Raw genomic sequence first — 20,726 nt, 5'->3', positions numbered from 1 at the left:
TTTTAATAAAGGACTTATCCATAACTGGCTTTTGTCTTTATTTTTTTTTTGTACACTTTTTTGGTGAATGGGTAGGGGCACGATTTACCCGATAACCATTCACATGGGGGGGGGTCCCAAGGGGGCATCCAGATTCCGATAAGCCTCCTGTGGGGGGCAGAGCCCTGACCCATAGCACCCACCCCCCCATGTTGAGGGCATGTGGCCTGGTATGATTTGGGGGGGGGGCGCTCACTCGCCCCCATCACCATCCTGGCCAGCCAGGCTGTGTGTTTTGGATAAGGGTCTGGTATGGAATTTTAGGGGGAACCCCACGCCGCTTTTTCTTTTACATTTTGGCGTGGGGCCTGGTATGGACTGGGGGAGGGACCTCACGTCGTTTTTTTTTTTTTCATTTTTTTTATCTGTATTGCCGGGAGCCGAAAATACATTTCAGCCACAAGCAAGTTTCAATGACATTTTTTCCTTTAGAGATGTCAGTATTGCTGCAGCAGGCTACATACATCATACAGATGTGCCACTTTACAGGCACATTAACCTCCTTGGCGGTATGATTTTTTCCAGATTTCTGTGCTAAAAGCGGTACATTGTTTTGCACGTAAATCTGTTGTTTTACATTTTAAAACTCACCTTCCCCTGCGATCCCCCTCCGTCCTCCCCTGCCTTCCTTTCCGCTGTCCTCCTGCTGTGTGCTCGGCCAATGCAGGCACCTGTCTTCCGGTTCCCTTCCCTGCGAGCGTTGCGCCGCAGGGGGGTGGAGCCGGCAGCCATTTCAAAAATGTAAATACACTAAATGACATGATACAAAGTTGTGATCCTAATGGATTATACCGTATCATGCCGTTTCACCACAGGATTGCACCTGGTGAATTTTCCAGTGCCCTGCCTGTGCTTTTCCAGTGCTTTGTGCCTGAAAAATTGAGAACGAAAATGGCGTCCAAAAAGCGTTCTTTTTGCGCAAAAGCGTTTTTAGATGAACTGGAAAACAGCGACAGCGAAACGGAGTTACTTGAAGAACTGAGCGATAGCAATTCATGGGAAAATTCGTCATCAGGTACGGAAAGTGAGGACAGCGACGATTCTGATGTCTCTTTCTGGCACATCGCTCTGTTGGAAATTCTAAAGAATCATTTGATATACTTCCCAAATTCCACAAGCGATGTGCCAGAAAGAGACATCAGAATCGTCGCTGTCCTCACTTTCTGTACCTGATGACGAATTTTCCCACAAATCGCTATCGCTCAGTTCTTCAAGTAACTCCATTTCGATGTCGCTGTTTTCCAGTTCATCTAAAAGCGCTTTTGCGCAAAAGAAAAAAAAAACGCTTTTTGGAGGCCATGGTCGTTCAAAATTTGCCAGGCACAAAGCACTGGAATAGCACAGGCAGGGCACTGGAAAAGAATCCAGATGCAATCCTGTGCTGAAATGGCATGATGCAGTGTAATCCATTAGGATGACAACTTTGTATCATGACATTTAATGTATTTAAACTTTTGAATTTGCTGCCGGTTCCACCCCCCTGTGTTGCAACGCTCACAGGGAGGGAACTGGAAGGCAAGTGCCGGCAATCGGCCATGCACAGAGCGGGGAGAGACAGTGAGGATGCCGGGGAGGACCCCAAGCCACACTCATGAATACCGCCAGGGAGGTTAGGGGGGCCCCCAGGCACGATATTTAAGGCATTTTTCCTTTTTATTGTTTCATTTTACGCATTATTAAAATCACTGATCCTGTAAAAATGATTGTTTTAAAAACATTTTCTTGCTTTGATTCATGTCCTCCAGGGCAGTACCCAGGTCCCCATACACTTTTTGGGCCAATAACTTGCATGTAAGACTTTAAAATTAACACTTTTGATTTTTCATGTTCGTGTCCCATAGACTTTAATGGAGTTCGCATGATCGCTGGAACATTTCCCCTGTTCAAGATGTTCTGGTGAGAACCGAACAGGGGGGTGTTCGGCTCATCACTAGTCTGGAGGACTGTGGGGAGAAGTTAGCATGGGAGGGTAGAGAAAGGGGCAGCTGCAGCCAGGTGAGTTGGCAGTGCTTGAAGAGGTGGTGCTGGGATCAGAAACCACAGGAGTGATGTAAGCTAGACACTGAAATTCTTCTACACACCTGAGGGCTTCAGGTTCCTGCCTGTAATGGGCCATTGCTTCAATCTGACAGAGTGACTGTCAGATATTCACAGTAATCCAACTGGGTTCTGATAATGAGTGCTGGAGGAAGAAGAGGAGTTTTATATAGAGACTGTATATAGAGACTGAATATAGGAAGACTTGTCCCTGAAGTTATTGTTGAGGTCAAGCGGGCATCCCATAACCTCCCATCCCTATCCAAGTTATTATCCCTCAATAAATAAAAAAACAAAGTCACAGGCTGTTCTCCTGTGAAGATTCCGTGTGCCTAGCTCTACAGGGTGGGGGATACCAGCTTACTTGGGGCTCCTTAAGGGGTGTGCTACATTTGGGGGCTCACCTGGGATATTGCCCACTGCAACCTGCACAGCCATTGCTCCTAGCAACCACAGTTTACCAAGCCAGAGGTCTGTGCTTTGCTTCAGGACCTGTCATGAACAGGGGTCAGGCTCCAAGACCTTTAGCTATAGCAGTGGAAGCTCACACAGGAACCAGCAGAATAGGAGCACAGGCAAGTGAACCCGGCAGATGACGCAGGCTCACCTGAGGTGCGGAATCTAACTACTAACCGGTGTTCACCAGAGCTCCTAATGGTGGAGATGGATTTTGCTGTGTGTTAGCACCAGGTTGCGGTCCTCAGGATTGCCCCATCAGGAGGTGAGCAAGCCAGGGTCCAGTAGCAGATGTAGCAGGTAGGGATCAAGCAGACGTGTAGTCAAGGAGTAGCCAAAGTTCGGTAATGAGTAGTTTCAGGTTGGGATTAGGCAAAAGCCTAGTCGAGGAACAAGCCAAATGTCGAAAACGAATGGTAGCAAAGATACGGACGACCGCAGGAGAGACCAGCGAAATATTGGCTGAAGAAGGCACAATAATCTGGCAACCAGGAAGTGCAGAGACATGACTTAAATCAGGAAGTTCATGGGAGGAGCAAACGGTTCTAGGTTCAAGGCTATTAAGAATCATGGCAGGATCATTCAAGGATTTGTCCAGGGAACTATCCAGCATTCCAGGTGGCTTAGCAAGTAGTCATTGTCGGACTCAGCAGAGGTCCCAGGTTCAATTTCGGATCCTGACAGTACTCCTCCTAGGACATCCGCTGGATGTCTTAGGACCAGGTTTAGGAGGAAACCTCTGGTGGAATTCCCTTGTTAATCTAGGAGCATGAACATTTTCTTCAGGCTCCCAAGAATTTTCTTCTGGTCCATATCCTTCCCATTGAACCAGATATTGTAATTTGTTCCTAAAGATCCTGGAATCAAGAATTCTCTCCACCACAAATTATTCTTCACCCTGTACCTCAACAGGTGGAGGAGCTGAAAGAATTCTTCCAGAAAAATAATTTTCCTTAAATGGTTTGAGTAGCGATATATGAAAAACGTGGTAAATTCTTATACTGTCAGGAAGTTTTAAATGGAAAGTGACTGGGTTGATCTCAGCAGAAATCTGGAAAGGTCCCACAAACTTTTGTCCCAACTTTGCAGATTGGTTGATAACCAAACTTTATCACCCACATGAAAGGTAGGAAGTGATCGGCCATGTCTATCAGCAGCCTTCTTGTAACATTCCTGAGCCTCCCTCAAAGCCTCAATTAATTTCTCCCGAATCTTTTGCAATATAGTTAATCTGTTGGTTACAGCAGGAATTGGAGTTGAGATAGGGAGATCAGAAATAAAAACTAGATAATACCCATTGTTTTAGAAAAACAGGCTTTGAGAGATTTAGCTATGTCTACAATGGTTAAAGGAAAATTCTGCTGTAGGAAGATAGTCCACACAGTAATCCTAAAGATAACCAACAAAACATTGAAGGTACTGCTCTAAAGTTTGATTGGTCCTCTCGGTCTGACCATTAGATGAAAAGCATAAGACAGATTAATTGCTACTTCTAAAGCTGAGCAAAAGCTTTCCAAAACTTTGAAGTAAACTGTATTCCTCGATCTGCAACAAGGTCTTTGGGAATTCCTTGTAGCCGAAAGACTTCTCGAACCATCAACTCTGCAGTTTGTTCTGAAGAGGGTACCCCCTTAACCGGTATAGAGTGAGCCATCTTGGTGAGGGGGCCAACGACTACCAAGATAGTGGTCATTCCTTTTGAGGGCCATAAATCAACCACAAAATCCATAGAAATTGACCACCATGGTCTTGATGGGATAGGGAGTGGCTGGAGCAACACCAAAGGAGAATCTTGGGGTATCTTATTGCGTGCACAGGTCAGGCACAAGGCTATGTAACTTTTAACGTCTTTCTTGTACCCAGGTTACCAAAAGGAACATGGTAAAAGTTCCTCTGTTTTGGAAACTCCAAAATGTCCAGCAAGTTTTGAGTCATGAATCAACTGGAGGACTTCAACCCGAGCAGACTCAGGTACATAGAGGCGATGTGTTTGAGTCCAAAAGCCATTTTTGTTCCCAAGGTTGATGTCTGTAGAAGGATAATGGTGGCCACACAAAATATTGACACTTTGGGAACACAATTTGGAGATTGTCACTTAGGGGTGTACTGACTTTTGTTGCCAGCGGTTTAGACATTAATGGCTGTGTGTTGAGTTATTTTGAGGGGACAGCAAATTTACACTGTTATACAAGCTGTACACTCACTACTTTACATTGTAGCAAAGTCTCATTTCTTCAGTGTTGTCACATGAAAAGATAGAATGGGAGGGGAGTACTTACTTTTGTCAGATACTGTATATATACAATCCTATACCCACAGTAGATCCACAGGAAGAAAAACACCTCAGCAAAGTATGATCCAATTTGCTCTAGCAGGGGAAAAAAATCCTTCCTGATCCCCCGAGAGGCAATCCGATATTTCCTAGATTACCTTTACCTATAACTATTATTCCCCATTTATATTATGTACACCCAGGAAAGAATCCAGGCCTTTCTTATAGCAATCTACTGACCCTACCAGACCCACCTCTGGAGGGAGTCTATTCCAAATTTTCACAGCTCTTACAGAGAAGAAACCTTTCTGTATTTGGAGATTAAATCTCTTTTCCTGTAGAAATAAAGAGCGCCCCCTTGTCCTCTGTGATGACTATAAAGTGAACAACTCAACACCAAGTTCACTATACGGACCCCTTATGTATTTATACATGGAGATCATATCCCCCCTTATGTATTTATACATGGAGATCATATCCCCCCTTATGTATTTATACATGGAGATCATATCCCCCCTTATGTATTTATATGGAGATCATATCCCCCCCTTATGTATTTATACATGGAGATCATACCCCCCCTTATGTATTTATACATGGAGATCATATCCCCCCCTTATGTATTTATATATGGAGATCATATTCCCCCTTATGTATTTATACATGGAGATCATATCCCCCCTTATGTATTTATACATGGAGATCATATCCCCCCTTATGAATTTATACATGGTGATCATATCCCCCCTTATGTATTTATATATGGAGATCATATCCCCCCTTATGTATTTATACATGGTGATCATATCCCCCCTTATGTATTTATACATGGAGATCATATCCCCCCTTATGTATTTATACATGGTGATCATACCCCCCCTTATGTATTTATACATGGTGATCATATCCCCCCTTATGTATTTATACATGGAGATCATATCCCCCCTTATGTATTTATACATGGAGATCATATCCCCCCTTATGTATTTATACATAGAGATCATTACCCCCCCCCCCTTAATCTCCTCTTCTCAGGAGAGAATAAATTCAGTTCCTCTAATCTCTCCTCATAGCTAAGCTCCTCCATGCCTCTTATCAGTTTGGTTGCCCTTCTCTGCACTTTCTCCAGCTCCCCGATATCCTTTCTGAGAACTGGAGCCCAAAACTGAACTGCATATTCCAGATGAGGTCTTACTAATGATTTGTACAGAGGGGGGTTTACTAGTCTTCAGTTATACTTTAATGGGGAAGGAAGCAGCTGCAGGCTATGAAGACATTGAGGAAGTGGCACTGGCATAGTTCCTACAATCGGCACCCAAACCTCCACCATGAAGAATAAATAGAAATGCTGGTACCTGTACTGTGATGATGGCTTCCTCGGAAGACTCAAAACATCTAGCTGGGGAACGTCCTCAGTCTCCGGCTGTTTACAGAGACGGCCGTTCTGGGAAAGGCTTCATGGAGTTTACATGGCGAGCTGCCAGATGGGTGGAGCTGGCTCTGCGCCACGTGATATTGTTATTCTGTTCTCTGGTGAAGTTCTTGTAAAAGTTCATCATGATATTCTGTTCCCTCTGAAGACACCCCATGACACACACAGCATTGTTACACTGACATCCGCAGCAGAGAATCGCTGAGGTCTGAGAAAATAATTGAATGTTTTATGTCCAAAACTTATTGCATTATGGTTATCGAGTGTTCAGCATTTTGTATAGTGTGGTGTATCGAACCCTATCACCGCATCACCACACCTCCACATCTCCCCCTCACCACATCTCCCCCTCACCACATCTCCCCATCACCGCATCTCCCCATCACCGCATCACCACATTACTGCATCTCCCCATCACCGCATCTCCCCTTCACCGCATCTCCACATTACTGCATCTCCCCATCACCGCATCTCCCCATCACCGCATCTCCCCCTCACCACATCTCCCCCTCACCGCATCTCCCCATCACCGCATCTCCCCATCACCGCATCTCCACATCACCGCATCTCCCCATCACCGCATCTCCCCATCACCGCATCTCCCCCTCACCGCATCTCCCCCTCACCACATCTCCCCATCACCGCATCTCCCCATCACCGCATCTCCACATCACCGCATCTCCCCATCACCGCATCTCCCCATCACCGCATCTCCCCATCACCGCATCTCCCCATCACCGCATCTCCCCCTCACCACATCTCCCCCTCACCACATCTCCCCATCACCGCATAACCCCATCACCGCATCTCCACATCACCGCATCTCCCCATCACCGCATCTCCACATCACCGCATCTCCCCATCACCGCATCTCCCCATCACCGCATCTCCACATCACCGCATCTCCACATCACCGCATCTCCCCATCACCGCATCTCCACATCACCGCATCTCCCCATCACCGCATCTCCCCATCACCGCATCTCCACATCACCGCATCTCCCCATCACCGCATCTCCCCATCACCGCATCTCCACATCACTGCATCTCCCCATCACCGCATCTCCACATCACCGCATCTCCACATCACCGCATCTCCACATCACCGCATCTCCACATCACCGCATCTCCCCATCACCGCATCTCCCCATCACCGCATCTCCCCATCACCGCATAACCCCATCACCACATCTCCACATCACCGCATCTCCCCATCACCGCATCTCCCCATCACCGCATCTCCACATCACCGCATCTCCCCATCACCGCATCTCCCCATCACCGCATCTCCACATCACTGCATCTCCCCATCACCGCATAACCCCATCACCACATCTCCACATCACCGCATCTCCCCATCACCGCATCTCCCCATCACCGCATCTCCACATCACCGCATCTCCCCATCACCGCATCTTCCCATCACTGCATCTCCCCATCACCGCATCTCCACATCACCGCATCTCCACATCACCGCATCTCCCCATCACCGCATCTCCACATCACCACATAGTTACATAGTTACATAGTTAGTGAGGTTGAAAAAAGACATAAGTCCATCCAGTTCAACCTATGATGTGTGTGTGTGTTTGCTTTTAACCGTACATTGTATACCCCTGTATGTTGTACATTGTATACCCCCTGTATGTTGTACATTGTATACCCCTGTATGTTGTACATTGTATACCCCCTGTATGTTGTACATTGTATACCCCTGTATGTTGTACATTGTATACCCCTGTATGTTGTACATTGTATACCCCTGTATGTTGTACATTGTATACCCCTGAATGTTGTGGTCTCTAAGGTGTCCATCTAACAGTTTTTTGAAACTATCGATGCTCCCTGCTGATACGACTGCTTGTGGAAGAGAATTCCACATCCTTACCGCTCTTACAGTGAAGAACCCCTTACGCACTTTAAGGTTAAACCGTCTTTCCTCTAGTTTTAGTGAGTGGCCACGTGTCTTATTGTATCTCCTTTCTCTGAATAGTTTGTTCCTTATGCTAGGGTCACCAGTACAGTATTTGTACATTGATATCATATCCCCCTTCAATCGTCTCTTCTCCAGAGAGAATAAGTTCAGTGCTTGTAGTCTTTCCTCATAGCTGATGTCCTCCATTCCCCTAATTATTTTTGTTGCCCTTCTCTGGACTTTCTCCAGTTCCAGCACATCCTTCCTGAGGACCGGTGCCCAGAACTGGACAGCATACTCCAGATGTGGCCGGACCAGAGTCTTGTAGAGCGGGAGAATAATCTCTTTATTTCTGGAGTGAATCCCCTTTTTTATACATCCCAGTATTCTGTTGGCTTTGCTTGCAGCGGCTTGGCATTGCATGTCACTGCCAAGCCTGTTGTCTACCAGTACCCCCAGGTCCCTTTCCATCCTAGACTCCCCCAGAGGTTCCCCCCCTAGTGAGTAGCTTGCTTTCTGGTTTCTGACGCCCAAGTGCATTACTTTACAGTTTTCAACATTAAATCTCATCTGCCATGTAGTTGCCCATCCCCCCACCCCGTTATTATGTTCAGGTCCGCTTGCAAGGTTTCCACATCCTGCATAGAAGATATTGGCATGCTTAGTTTAGTATCATCTGCAAATACTGAGATTGTACTAGATATCCCCTCCTCTAGATCATTTATGAATAAATCAAACAGGATTGGTCCCAGGACAGAACCCTGGGGGACCCCACTTTCCACACCCACCCAATCCGAGTACTCCCCATTAATCATCACCCTCTGGACTCTCCCCTGGAGCCAGTTCTCTATCCAGGTACTCACCTTATGGTCCATACCTACCTTCCTTAGTTTGTACAGTAAGCGTTTGTGGGGAACGGTGTCAAAGGCCTTTGCAAAGTCCAGATACACCACATCCACAGACCTTCCTTTATCCAGATACACCACATCCACAGGCTTACCCTTATCCAGATACACCACATCCACAGACCTTCCTTTATCCAGATACACCACATCCACAGACCTTCCTTTATCCAGATACACCACATCCACAGACCTTCCTTTATCCAGATACACCACATCCACAGACCTTCCTTTATCCAGATACACCACATCCACAGACCTTCCTTTATCCAGATACACCACATCCACAGACCTTCCTTTATCCAGATACACCACATCCACAGGCCTTCCTTTATCCAGATACACCACATCCACAGACCTTCCTTTACCCAGATACACCACATCCACAGGCTTTCCTTCACCGCATCTCCCCATCACCGCATCTCCCCATCACCGCATCTCCACATCACCGCATCTTCCTAATATTTGTTTATTAAAAGTTTTGCAATCAATATACATAAATAAATATATACTGTGACGTTATGCGAGGTGAGGTAGTAGATAATCGCTATATTTCACCTCGCACACGTTCTGTGGTGAGAGACTGAACCGGAATCCGGCCCGAGTTTTTCCAGCCTCCGTGACAGGCTAGGTTCCGGTCCAGAGATTGTGAGTTACCTGAGTCCATGCTCACGTGAACTTTAAATCAACAGGAAAAGAGCACAGAAATGCTCTGCCTGAGACTCAGAAGGGGATCTGAGAGAGGAGCTCTGTTTGGACTTTAAAAGGTTTGCTTTTCTATGTGTTTTTGTGGGTGATGGGGAGCAGCCCCACACTGTATAGTGAGAAGAACTGTTGTTTAGTTTAGCGCCGGACGGCAAGGATTTATTTTATTGTTTTGTTGTTTTTGTATATTTGCAAACCTCTGCAAAATAAAGCTGGAAACCCACAAGACTTTAAAGAAACTACCTGCGTGCTGGCCTTACTTTCCTGTGAAAGGTGATCCCTGTGAGCTAATCTCCCACAATACATATTTACATGAAAAGAGGGGGGAAAAATACATAGCAAGTTCTGCTCTCAAATAAAGACTGCCTTTACAGCAAAAACAAAACTCACATCATTACCATGGAAAATAATCATAGTAGGACTCACACCACCACACCAGACATCAAACCTGCAAGGTCAAGAAATAAAACCACCCCCATTATGCATGCAGCCCTTCTTCAAAATGAAGATATTAACCAACAAAAGCTAAGGGCGTGAAAGAAATAGCATAGGAAAAGAGCTCCTCACCCAGAGATGGACAGTTCACCAAAAGCAGGTCTGATATTCCTCCACGCCCTTATCCAGATCGCTCGAGGCTCCCTGTCCTTCTCAAGACCCCGAATCTTCCCAACCTCACCCAGAATATCGTACACCACCACCTCGACAGGGAGGACTTTCTTCCGCAGGGTAATCTGGCACCGTGCATTCCACGTGAAGTAACGGAGAACTATACTAACTAGAAAAAGTGTATCCAAATCAAAATCCCAGCGAGTCGGGAATGCCCCGTACACCCACTCCACATAACTTATGCGATAGAGAAAGGGGATGCCTAGAGTCCTCCCCACCCTTTTATATACCTCTATGTTGAAGGGACACTGGAGCAAAAAGTGGTCCATAGACTCCACTTTACCAACACACTCCGCTCTAGGACAATCCCGATCATCCACAGGGCGATGCTTCAGGTTCCCTCTCACATAGAGCCTTCCATGGAAAGCGAGCCAGGCTTGATCCCTAAACTTCAAAGGGATTCTTCCCAAGTTAATTAAACGCAACCCCTCCCTCATTAGGGGCCTGGGCAATCCCTTAAGGTCAGCGACACACTGAAAGCAGAGCCCAAAATCCTCTTCTCCAGAAGCTTTCTGGGGAGGGACTTGATATCCCCCACTGTCACCTGCCACTGCCTAAGTATTTTCAGACACGGGGCAACATAAGCCAGAAACTTGCCATGTCAGACTCTCAGACTTTTCACTGGCCCGCCATCTTCCCAGCATTGCAGAAAAGGCCTAAACCAAGACTGAAAAATACCCACCTATCCCGGCGGGGTCTCTGCGGACATATTACCAAGATTATACTTTAAAAAGAGCAGAGAAAAGAAAACTATAGGGTTGACCATTCCTAGACCACTCTCCCGCCTAGACAGGTAAGTTACATTGCGTTTGATCAGGTTCAGCCTATTTCCCCATAACAGTTGCAAAAAGCAGCTTGCATAGAGAGATTCCGGCAAGATACAGACAAAGCTGACATATAAAAAGATTGGGATCAGGTAAGTTTTAATCAAGTCAACCCTTTCCCTCATTTCTTCCAGCTTGCTACTTTGGCATTGGCATTCAACCACCTGCTTTCCCAATTTCGATGACCATAGTCACCAGGACCAAATTTGATGCCCAACACTTTAATTTCCAGCTGGGGCTCTGGGAAGGCATCCGGAAGTTCGAAGCTTTCACCCTCCTCACCCATCCAGAAAACTTCACTCTTTTCATGATTGATTTTAGAGCCAGAAGCCTCAGTGCACTGCTCTATCACAGAGACCACCTCCTGCGCCTCCTCCATCCCAGAGATAATAACAGACACATCATCGGCATAGGCCACGACCTTCAAAGGTGGCACACCAGCAATGCCCAAAGGCACCCCGCACAACAATCTACCCTCAAACCTTCTTATGAAGGGGTTGATTGCGAATACATATAGCAGGAGGCTCAAAGGACACCCCTGGCGCACACCAGAGCTAACCTCAAAAGGCCGTCCAACCCAACCATTAACAAGTGGGAAGCTCTCAGCCCCTTTATATAAGGTTGTCAGCCAATCTATAAACCTCCCCTGCAGGCCGTATCTACCAAGTAGCAAATACAGGTACTCATGATTGACTCGATCAAAAGCCTTCGCCTGATCCAATGCCAGCAAGTACTTTCTCCATCCAGCAGCCCTGCATCGCTCCAAAGCCTCCCGGACAGCTAAAACTGCTGAAAAGGTACTTCTGCCCTGGACCGAGCAGTGCTGATGATTGGACAACAAATCGCCTGCTACTGATGACAAGCGCCAAAAAAGAATCTTCGCCAAGATCTTTCTATCAACATTGAGAAGACTGATGGGGCGCCAGTTCTCAATTATTGAGGGGTCTTTACCTTTTGACATAAGAATCACAGCGGATTGCCTCATGGAGGGAGGGAGAGAACCCTCTTCTAAACAGCTGTTGTAAACCTGTGCTAAAAAGGGAGCCAGAAAACGCTTGTAAAATTTAGCTGTCAACCCATCTGGCTCAGGGGATTTTTTGGTAGCCAGCTTCTCTATAGCACGAACTACCTCATCTGCTGAAATTGGTTCTGTCAAATCCATTAAAGGCAATGTACCATTTTCCAATCCTGGAGTAGAATCCAGACAGCTTTCCATCCTGTCCCGACTAAGGTCCTTTCTTCCCAGAAGGTCTGCATAATATGACCTGAAGATCTCCAGGATCCCTGATCTGGACTTCACCAGGGAACCTGTACTATTCCTCAGACTTATGACCGTCTTAACTGCTATGTCTTGCTTATAGTTCTGGTAAGGATCAGGCGAGTGATATTTCCTGTAATCTCTCTCCAGAACCAAGGAAGCATGCCGGTCGTATTGACACTTCCTAAGAAGAAGCTTTACCTCCGAGATCTCCCCTGGATCTCCTCCATATGAGACAAGATGATCAAGCTTCCTCCGCAAATGCTGGTAGGCAATATACATACCAAGCTGCTTCTTCTTACTTATGGCCTTGAAAAGTCCAATCGCCCTTTGTTTCACAAGCTCCAACCATGTGCTGGAGCTGGAGTTAGTCAAGAGAAGGGCAACAAAATAATTAGGGGAATGGAGGACATCAGCTATGAGGAAAGACTACAAGCATTGAACGTATTCTCTCTGGAGAAGAGACGCTTGAGGGGGAATATGATTTCAATGTGCAAATACTGTACTGGTGATGACCCTAGCATAAGGAACAAACTTTTCAGAGAAAGGGAATACAATAAGACACGTGGCCACTCACTAAAACTAGAGGAAAAATGGTTTAACCTTAAAATACGTAGGGGGTTCTTTACTGTCAGAGCAGTAAGGATGTGGAATTCTCTTCCACAAGCAGTAGTATCAGCGAGGGAGCATCGATAGCTTCAAAAAACTATTAGATGGGCACCTTAAAGACCACAACATAAGGGGTTATACAATGTACTGTTAACATCAAACACACACACACATCATAGGTTGAACTGGATGGACTGATGTATTTTTTCAACCTCACAAACTATGTAACTATGCTACACCCCCTACTGAGGAAGTCGAGCGCCTGATTGACGGATGACGTAACGCGTATAGGGGGGCGGAGTCTTCACTGGCAACCTGGAAGCTGACAGCCAGTTAGTTGGTTTACTTTTGCGGTTTCCTTCAAATATAATTTTTATTAAGATTTCAGGGTGGGACAATATAATCCAATAAACAAAACATATTCAGGAGAAGAAGAAAAAAGCTAGATATTTACATCATTCTGTTCATTACATATCTATTTCGAATATACATTTCTCACCCTCTCATCTATTTTTCTATATAACCCAAATCAAACCCCATAACCAAAAAATAAAAAAAAAAAGTGGAAAGAAGGGGGGGGGGGGAGGGAAAAAGAGAAGGGGAGGAAAAATAGGAAAAGGTTAGAAATGTATCTCCACCCTTTCCTGCCGAGTTATTACTCAAAGATCTGTTAAATCTTCTTCTGACATGTCTATCCCGTGGTTAGATAACATAAATAAGTTCCAAGCACCCCATGTTTCTGTATATTTTTCTCTTTTATGTTGGGCTGTCAAAACCAGGTCTTCCATTTTATTTATTTCCTCTATTTTACGTATCCAGCATTCTATTGTTGGGGGTCTTTGTCTCTTCCATTCAAGAGGGATACAGGATCTAGCTGCGTTTGCCATGTGACATATAAGAGATCCTCTATATCTCTTCCCTGGAATGCCGCTTAATTGTAAAAGAAAAAAAGCCGGGTTTTCTGGTATCTCTACTTCTGAAAACTTTTGCATTATCTCTCTAACTCTTTTCCAATAATCTGATAGTTTAGGACAAGACCAAAAAATGTGTATTAATGTGCCTTCTTCCACCAAGCACCGCCAGCATCTATCAGAATTGTTTCCCGCTATTTTATGTAATTTATATGGTGTATAGTACCACCTTGTCAAAATTTTAAAATTTAATTCTTGATATTTAGTACATATAGATGATTTAAAAACCAAGCTGATCCTTTGTTGTCTCTGCTCTGTGGAGAAGGCACAGGATAACTCTCTTTCCCATTTATTGAAATATGGCAATTGATATTCTACCTTAGGTATATTTATTAAATTATATATTTTAGATAGTACGTGAGATATATTCCCTGAATCCGAGCAATATTCCTCAAATGCCGTTAATTGGCGATTGTACTTCTGGGGATTGGATATTGATCTTAAAAAATAGTAAAGATGGAGTGCATTCCAAAAGGAAAGTCTATACACATCTCTTTCATCCATTAATGTCTCCAGGGAAGGCCATTTACTTTCTCTCAGAAAATGGGAGGCCTGGAAACGTCCTATCTTGCCAAGACTTCTAAAAGATTGTATTTCTAATCCCATGACAAATCGTGGGTTTCCTATTCTAGGATATAATGGTGAGTCATGGGTAGTAATGTCATTCTGAAAGCAGATTTGTGAACATATTTTTAAAGTCGTCCCAATCAGTTGATGTGATTTTAGTTCCGCCGGTAGATTCTCATAACACCTTAGTGCCCTTTTCAGAGGAATCAATGTATTTGTTTGTTCTATTTTCATCCATAACTTTGTTTCTCCATGTCGACACCAGTCAATTTGCCTCCTAACGTGTGAAGCATAATAATATTTACGAATGTCTGGTATTGCTGCTCCTCCATATTTTTTTGGTAATGTGAGTAACTGTTGTGATATCCGAGGTTTCTTATTTGCCCATATAAATTTTATAAATATTGAATTGACCTGTTTTAAATAACAAGTTGGGATCCTAATAGGCAGTGTCTGAAAAATATATAAAAATCTGGGTAGTATAGACATCTTAATGAGGTTACGCCTGCCTAACCAAGAGTGTAGTCCTGTATTCCATTTTTCCAATTTAAGACGAATTGCAATCAAAAGGGGCATAAAGTTCAATTCATATGTTAGGGCGGGATTAACAGGAATAAGTGTGCCTAAATATTTTAGTGCTATCTGACCATTTAAATTTAAAATTCTGCTTCAACATCTCTAAGGAACTACTAGATAGTCTTATACCCATAGCCTCTGATTTGTTAAAATTTATCTTCAGGTTGGATATGGCACCATATTGTTCAAATTCTCTAATAAGATTGGGTAATGATATTAACGGATTTGTTATTGTAAATAACAAATCATCTGCGTAAGCGGAAATTTTGTGCTGTTCTTTCCCCATCGTGATACCCTTAATGTCTGGGTTTTGTCTTATTCTACACAAGAATGGTTCCAAGGAAAGCACAAAAGGAATGGGGGATAAAGGACACCCCTGTCTTGTCCCATTCTTAATATTAAAAGGATCTGATAGTATCCCATTCGCTTTCACTTGTGCTGATGGGTCAGAATATATAGATAAAATTCTTTGTATCATCGTATTACCCAGACCTATGTGTTTAAGCGTTGATAACATAAATTCCCAGTTAACACGGTTAAACGCTTTTTCTGCATCAGTGCCTAAAAAAACGCATGGGATTTGGGATCTTTCTGCTTCCAATAATAAATTTAATACTTTTGTAGTATTATCTCTCGCCTCTCTATTATTTACAAATCCCACTTGGTCTAAATGGATCAAGGATTGTAAATGTTGAGTTAATCGAGATGCTATTATTTTAGTAAAAAGTTTTAGATCTGTATTAAGAAGTGATATAGGTCTATAGCTTCCACATAGTGTTAAATCTTTATCTTCTTTAGGTAGAACCGTAATATGTGCCCTCAGCGTATCTCTGCAAAAAACTGGCCCTCACCCAGCGTCATTAAATAGTTTTAATAAATATGGTCCCAGAATCGGGAAAAAAGCCTTATAGTACTGAAGGGTAAAGCCATCTGGGCCCGGCGCCCTTCCAATCTTCATCTTATTCAGTGCTTGTTGTATTTCTATTAATTCTATTGGCGAGTGCAATTCCCTGCAGGTTTCCTCCGGCAGTTTAGGCATTTGTGAGGAGGCTATATATTCCTCCATCTGTGTTACCGACGATGATTGATCAGTTAGATTATATAAGGAGGAATAATAGTCTCCAAAGGCCTGAGTAATCTGTCTAGGCATTACTAATTTACCACCTTTGGACGAAGAGATTTGGGGAATATATGTAATCGATTTCATGTCTTTTACCGCTTTGGCTAACAGTTTCCCGCATTTATTTCCTGACTCAAATCCTATTTTACGGCACCTCTGTAAGGATGCTTTGGCTTTGTAACCTAGCAGATCTGTAATTTGTTTCGTGAGGGATATGCAGAGCGACCTATTGAGGTATCTATCAAAGGATTTAGTGGGATATTTATATCTCCTCCCAATATTAATTGTCCCTCCCCAAATTCTGACAGTTTGTTCAAAACCCTCACGAGGAACGTGTCTTGGTTATGATTAGGGGTATATGTTTATATATGCATATTATATATGTTTGCCTCCCCTATTGATCCCTTAACAAAAACATATCTCCCTTCTGGATCTGTTTGTATATCCTGCAAGGTCCATGGTATTCTATTAGCAACAAGGATCGACACCCCTTTTGATTTAGCCTCTCTATTCGTCGAGTGGTATCCCCATGGGTAATTTTTGTTTCTGAGTATGGGTACTTTATTTTCTTTGAAGTGTATTTCTTGTAATAGTGCTATGTCTATTTGTGACCGTCTTAAATCGTTTAATAATATATACCTTTTCTCTGGTGTATGTAGACCTCTTACATTTAATGTCATAATCTTTATGGTTGCCATTCTAACTCGGTAGAAGGAAAGGAAATGAGGAGATATGAGGGGGAAAAAGGGGAAAGCAGGGGTGGAAAGAGGAAAACAAAACCAAAAAAAAAAACCACAAAAAAAACCCTTTTAAACCCTCCCTCCCTAACTATAATAATAACAAATTATTATTATACACACACAATCCAACCCAATCTTGTGTGTGCTTCCTATTTAGGTCCGTGGCTGGGAAAAGACACAGAGTGAAGTTCCAGCTCTCTCCCTCCCCGAACCCGACCAGTCCCATTCATATAATATTAATAATTCTAAGCGCCTATATCCCTTTATATTTCAGCCTTTATAACTTTATACCTTATATCATATTTCAATATAAAACATTACTCCTATGTTCCATCTTCCCCCCCCCCCCAAAAAAAAAAAAAAAAAGGGGGGGGGGTAGGGGAGCAAAAGAGAGCTGAAAAAGCAAGGAGATGGGTATGTAATAGAGGGTCCTCTCAGGGACTCTCTGAGTCCATATTTCCTCATACCCCCCTTTCTCACCCCTCTGCTGAATAACTTGCCTAGGCTTATGTAATTTTACTGTTTTCTCCTCCCTCTCCTCTCTCCTCAAAAAGGAGGCGGAAGGGAGGAAAAGAGTGGGTAAATTTACATATCACTCCCCTATTTCTTGCTCCCCACCTCTCTCCTCCAGTTTCTCACCTCCCTCTCATCTCTCGTCTCCCTCCTCCCCCACCCATCCAGGTAAAAAAGGGGACCGTACAAGCAACCCCCAAATGGATGATAAGGGAACCATACAGAGCTCACTCCCCCCATCCCTTCTTAATTCTCTTAGAGAAAAACATTAGTCCATATTTATTTCATTCAGAAAAAAAAAAAAAGGACCCGCAACCTCATCCAATTTCACTCTGTAAACAAGGAGGCGTAGAGGGATAAGAGAGCGCAGGAGTGGAACATTCCTCCCCCGCCCCCCCCCCCCCCCCTCACCCTCCTCTAATCATCATTGCATTGCAGTGAAGAGAAGGAAAAAAAAAATTCATAGTACTTCCCAGTGAAATTCCAAACTTAAACACCTCCAAAAAAAAAAAACAATAGTGTACATATCCATACCAGTGTTGATACCTCTCTAGTAAAAAGGGAGAGGTCATAAAAACCAAGATTTATAAAATTAGAATAAAAGGAAAGAAAAAAAAAGGAAAAAGGATAAATGACCTTAAATATCAATATGTGCTTTTACATGCATATCCGCTTATACTTGTATGTGCTAGTGAAAAAACGGGCCTATCTGTGTTTTTAATCTATCAAAAATAAAACTGTGCCTATAGTGTGTATATATGCCTAAATGATAATCTAGTCTATCTTCATTTCTCTGGTCTATATATGGGGGTTCCCCTACCAATTCTATATATCCCAAATGTAATCAATTTACCCTAGGGCCCCCCCATATTCCTCAGAGATTAGGGGAAGTGAGACCCCAACCTCTTGGGTCTCAAGAAATATGGGGGGAAGAGGAACAAAGGGGCAAAAAAAAGGGAAGGGAAGGGGGGGTAGGGGGACAAACAAAACAAAATTCCTCTAAACCCGTGATCAGGGCTTCTCCAGCAAGAACCATTACTTCTCTTATGTCTAGAATAAAAATATAAACAGACATGGGGAAATGGGGAAAGAAAGGGAAACAAAAAAAAAAAAAAGGACCCAGATCAAATGACCACATTAGCATATGTCATTGCTTCTTAGTTAAGGTATAATAATTAAGGATTTTTTTATTTTCCAGTGTTAATGGCAGTCCCCGTTTAATTTCTATGATTTCTAGGGCCCCTCGTCTTCTCATATGTAGACTTGTCCAAATATTGGGGTAGCACTGCCTGCCAGTTAGGGATCTGCATCTCTTCTACTCCTAAGAAATCAAATAGTCCTGGCAGCTCTGTAACATAGCATAGAGTATAATATTTAGAGTTCTTGTGGAACGTCACCATTATCGGGTATCCCCAATGATAGGTAAAACCCATCTGCTTGGCCTTTTCCAGTATGGGGCGGAGGATAGCCCTACGAGAAAGTGTTGCTCTGGAGAGATCTGGAAATATTTTAACATTGGCCCCATTATGCTCGATTGTCCCTTTTAACCATGCTTTCCTGAGTATTTCCTCTCTTTGCGAGAAATAATGGATGCGACATATAACATCCCTCGGTCTGTCAGAATCTGACATTCTAGGGCCTGGGGCTCTGTGCACTCTGTCCAGTACAATGGTATTGATGTTATTGGGGTCAATTATTTTAGAGAAAATATCCCTTACCGTCTCCTGGAGTTGGTCTTTATCCACCTGCTCAAGTAGCCCCCTTAGTCTGAGGTTATTTCTCCGGCTCCGGTCTTCCAGATCCTCCATCTGTAACTGCATAACCGACATTAAGTCCAGGTGATCCTCCTGTTTTTTTTCTATTTTTGTAACTCTGTCCGTTAACGCTGCTAACGCTTTTTCCTCCTTATTAACTTTGTCCGAAATGCCACTCACTTCCTTACGTATTTCTTGCATCTCTCTTCTGTGTGACTCTTCCATCTTTAATACCATCCTCTCTATATCCAATTTGGTAGGTAAGGTTTTTAGTAACGACCACATTTCTGCTATTGTATCTGCTGTCTTACAAACTGCTGCTGTATCCCTCTGCTCCTCCGTCTTCCTTGAGGCTGAGCTCTGATCCAGCAGTCCTAGCCCTGAGTCCATATTGCCCTTCACTTCTATGTCTCCCGGACTCTCAGAGCCAGCAGTCAGGGTCTTGGTCACCGCATCAACTGCCATGGGTAAGATCTGACCCGGCTGTTCTGCTGCCAAGCTCCCGCTGCTCATCTCCCCAGCATCCCCTGCACCACCTTTGCGGTTTCCATGCACTATTTGTAGTGCCCATACATGTGAGTGTTTTACCTTATCCTATCTTCAATAAAACCCCGGTTAAACTGAGAGCATTAGATCCTGAGACTTTTTATTTTTATGCGATACCCACGATGAGAACCTTGTTCCTATGTCTGGCTATCTTTGGGCAGCAGTGTTTCTACTGAGAGGCTGAGAGAGAGCCTGTTAAGTCCTGCTTTTATTGACTCGCTTACTTTGACCTTATGGTGAAACACAGGTCAAAACCTCTGGTGAGAGGCCAAATGTTTTATGTGTTGGTGGTGGAAAACACACAGATTCACCTGTGAGCACTGGTTGAAGTTCTGTCTCCACAAGATCCAGAACAAGATCACCGGACTGTTTACTTATGTTCATGAATTATTTGTATATTATATCAATTTGATTTATTTTAACCATAAGCACTTCACTTCCACTGTAGAACTTTAATATTGCACAGATATTTGTACTTTTCTTTGTTTACATATAATCACTGAATGCACTTTAGTAGCGCTGTACCGTTATTATTTGGATAATTGATATTGCTTTGTAGTGGTAAACTAAGTTGGTATAGCAGCTTACATCAGCACTTTATTTTGATTGTTTAGAGCCGACTGTTTGCGCAGATATATTCACTTTTTCACAAAGCAGAATATTTGGTTCCGTTGGTCCTCTGAAGCCCAGACCGCCTTCTCAGTCCGGATCTCACTCGACCCTATCTCCTGGAGGTAGATTCATCAGAAGTAGCTGTGGAGGCAGTTATTTTACAAAGGTAGGGTGTTAAGGACTTGATACATCCTATAGCTTTCTTCTCTCAC

General features: G+C 43.7%; 1 protein-coding gene across 2 annotated transcripts in view; it reads right to left on the bottom strand.

The window, feature by feature from the left end:
* Nucleotides 1-6,268, bottom strand: part of LOC309567778 (membrane-spanning 4-domains subfamily A member 4A-like) — a 99,804-nt gene extending 93,536 nt beyond the window's left edge. For both annotated transcript variants that reach the window (XM_082273227.1, XM_082273228.1), the window contains exon 1: nucleotides 6,160-6,268. The gene's annotated coding sequence lies outside the window, so the exon portion shown is untranslated. The remainder of the gene's footprint in view (nucleotides 1-6,159) is intronic.
* Nucleotides 6,269-20,726: the final 14,458 nt, after the last annotated feature.

Source organism: Pelophylax lessonae (assembly GCF_965119305.1).
Source record: "Pelophylax lessonae genome assembly, chromosome: 12".
Classification (NCBI taxonomy): domain Eukaryota; kingdom Metazoa; phylum Chordata; class Amphibia; order Anura; family Ranidae; genus Pelophylax; species Pelophylax lessonae.
This window is presented reverse-complemented; position numbering and strand designations above follow the sequence as displayed.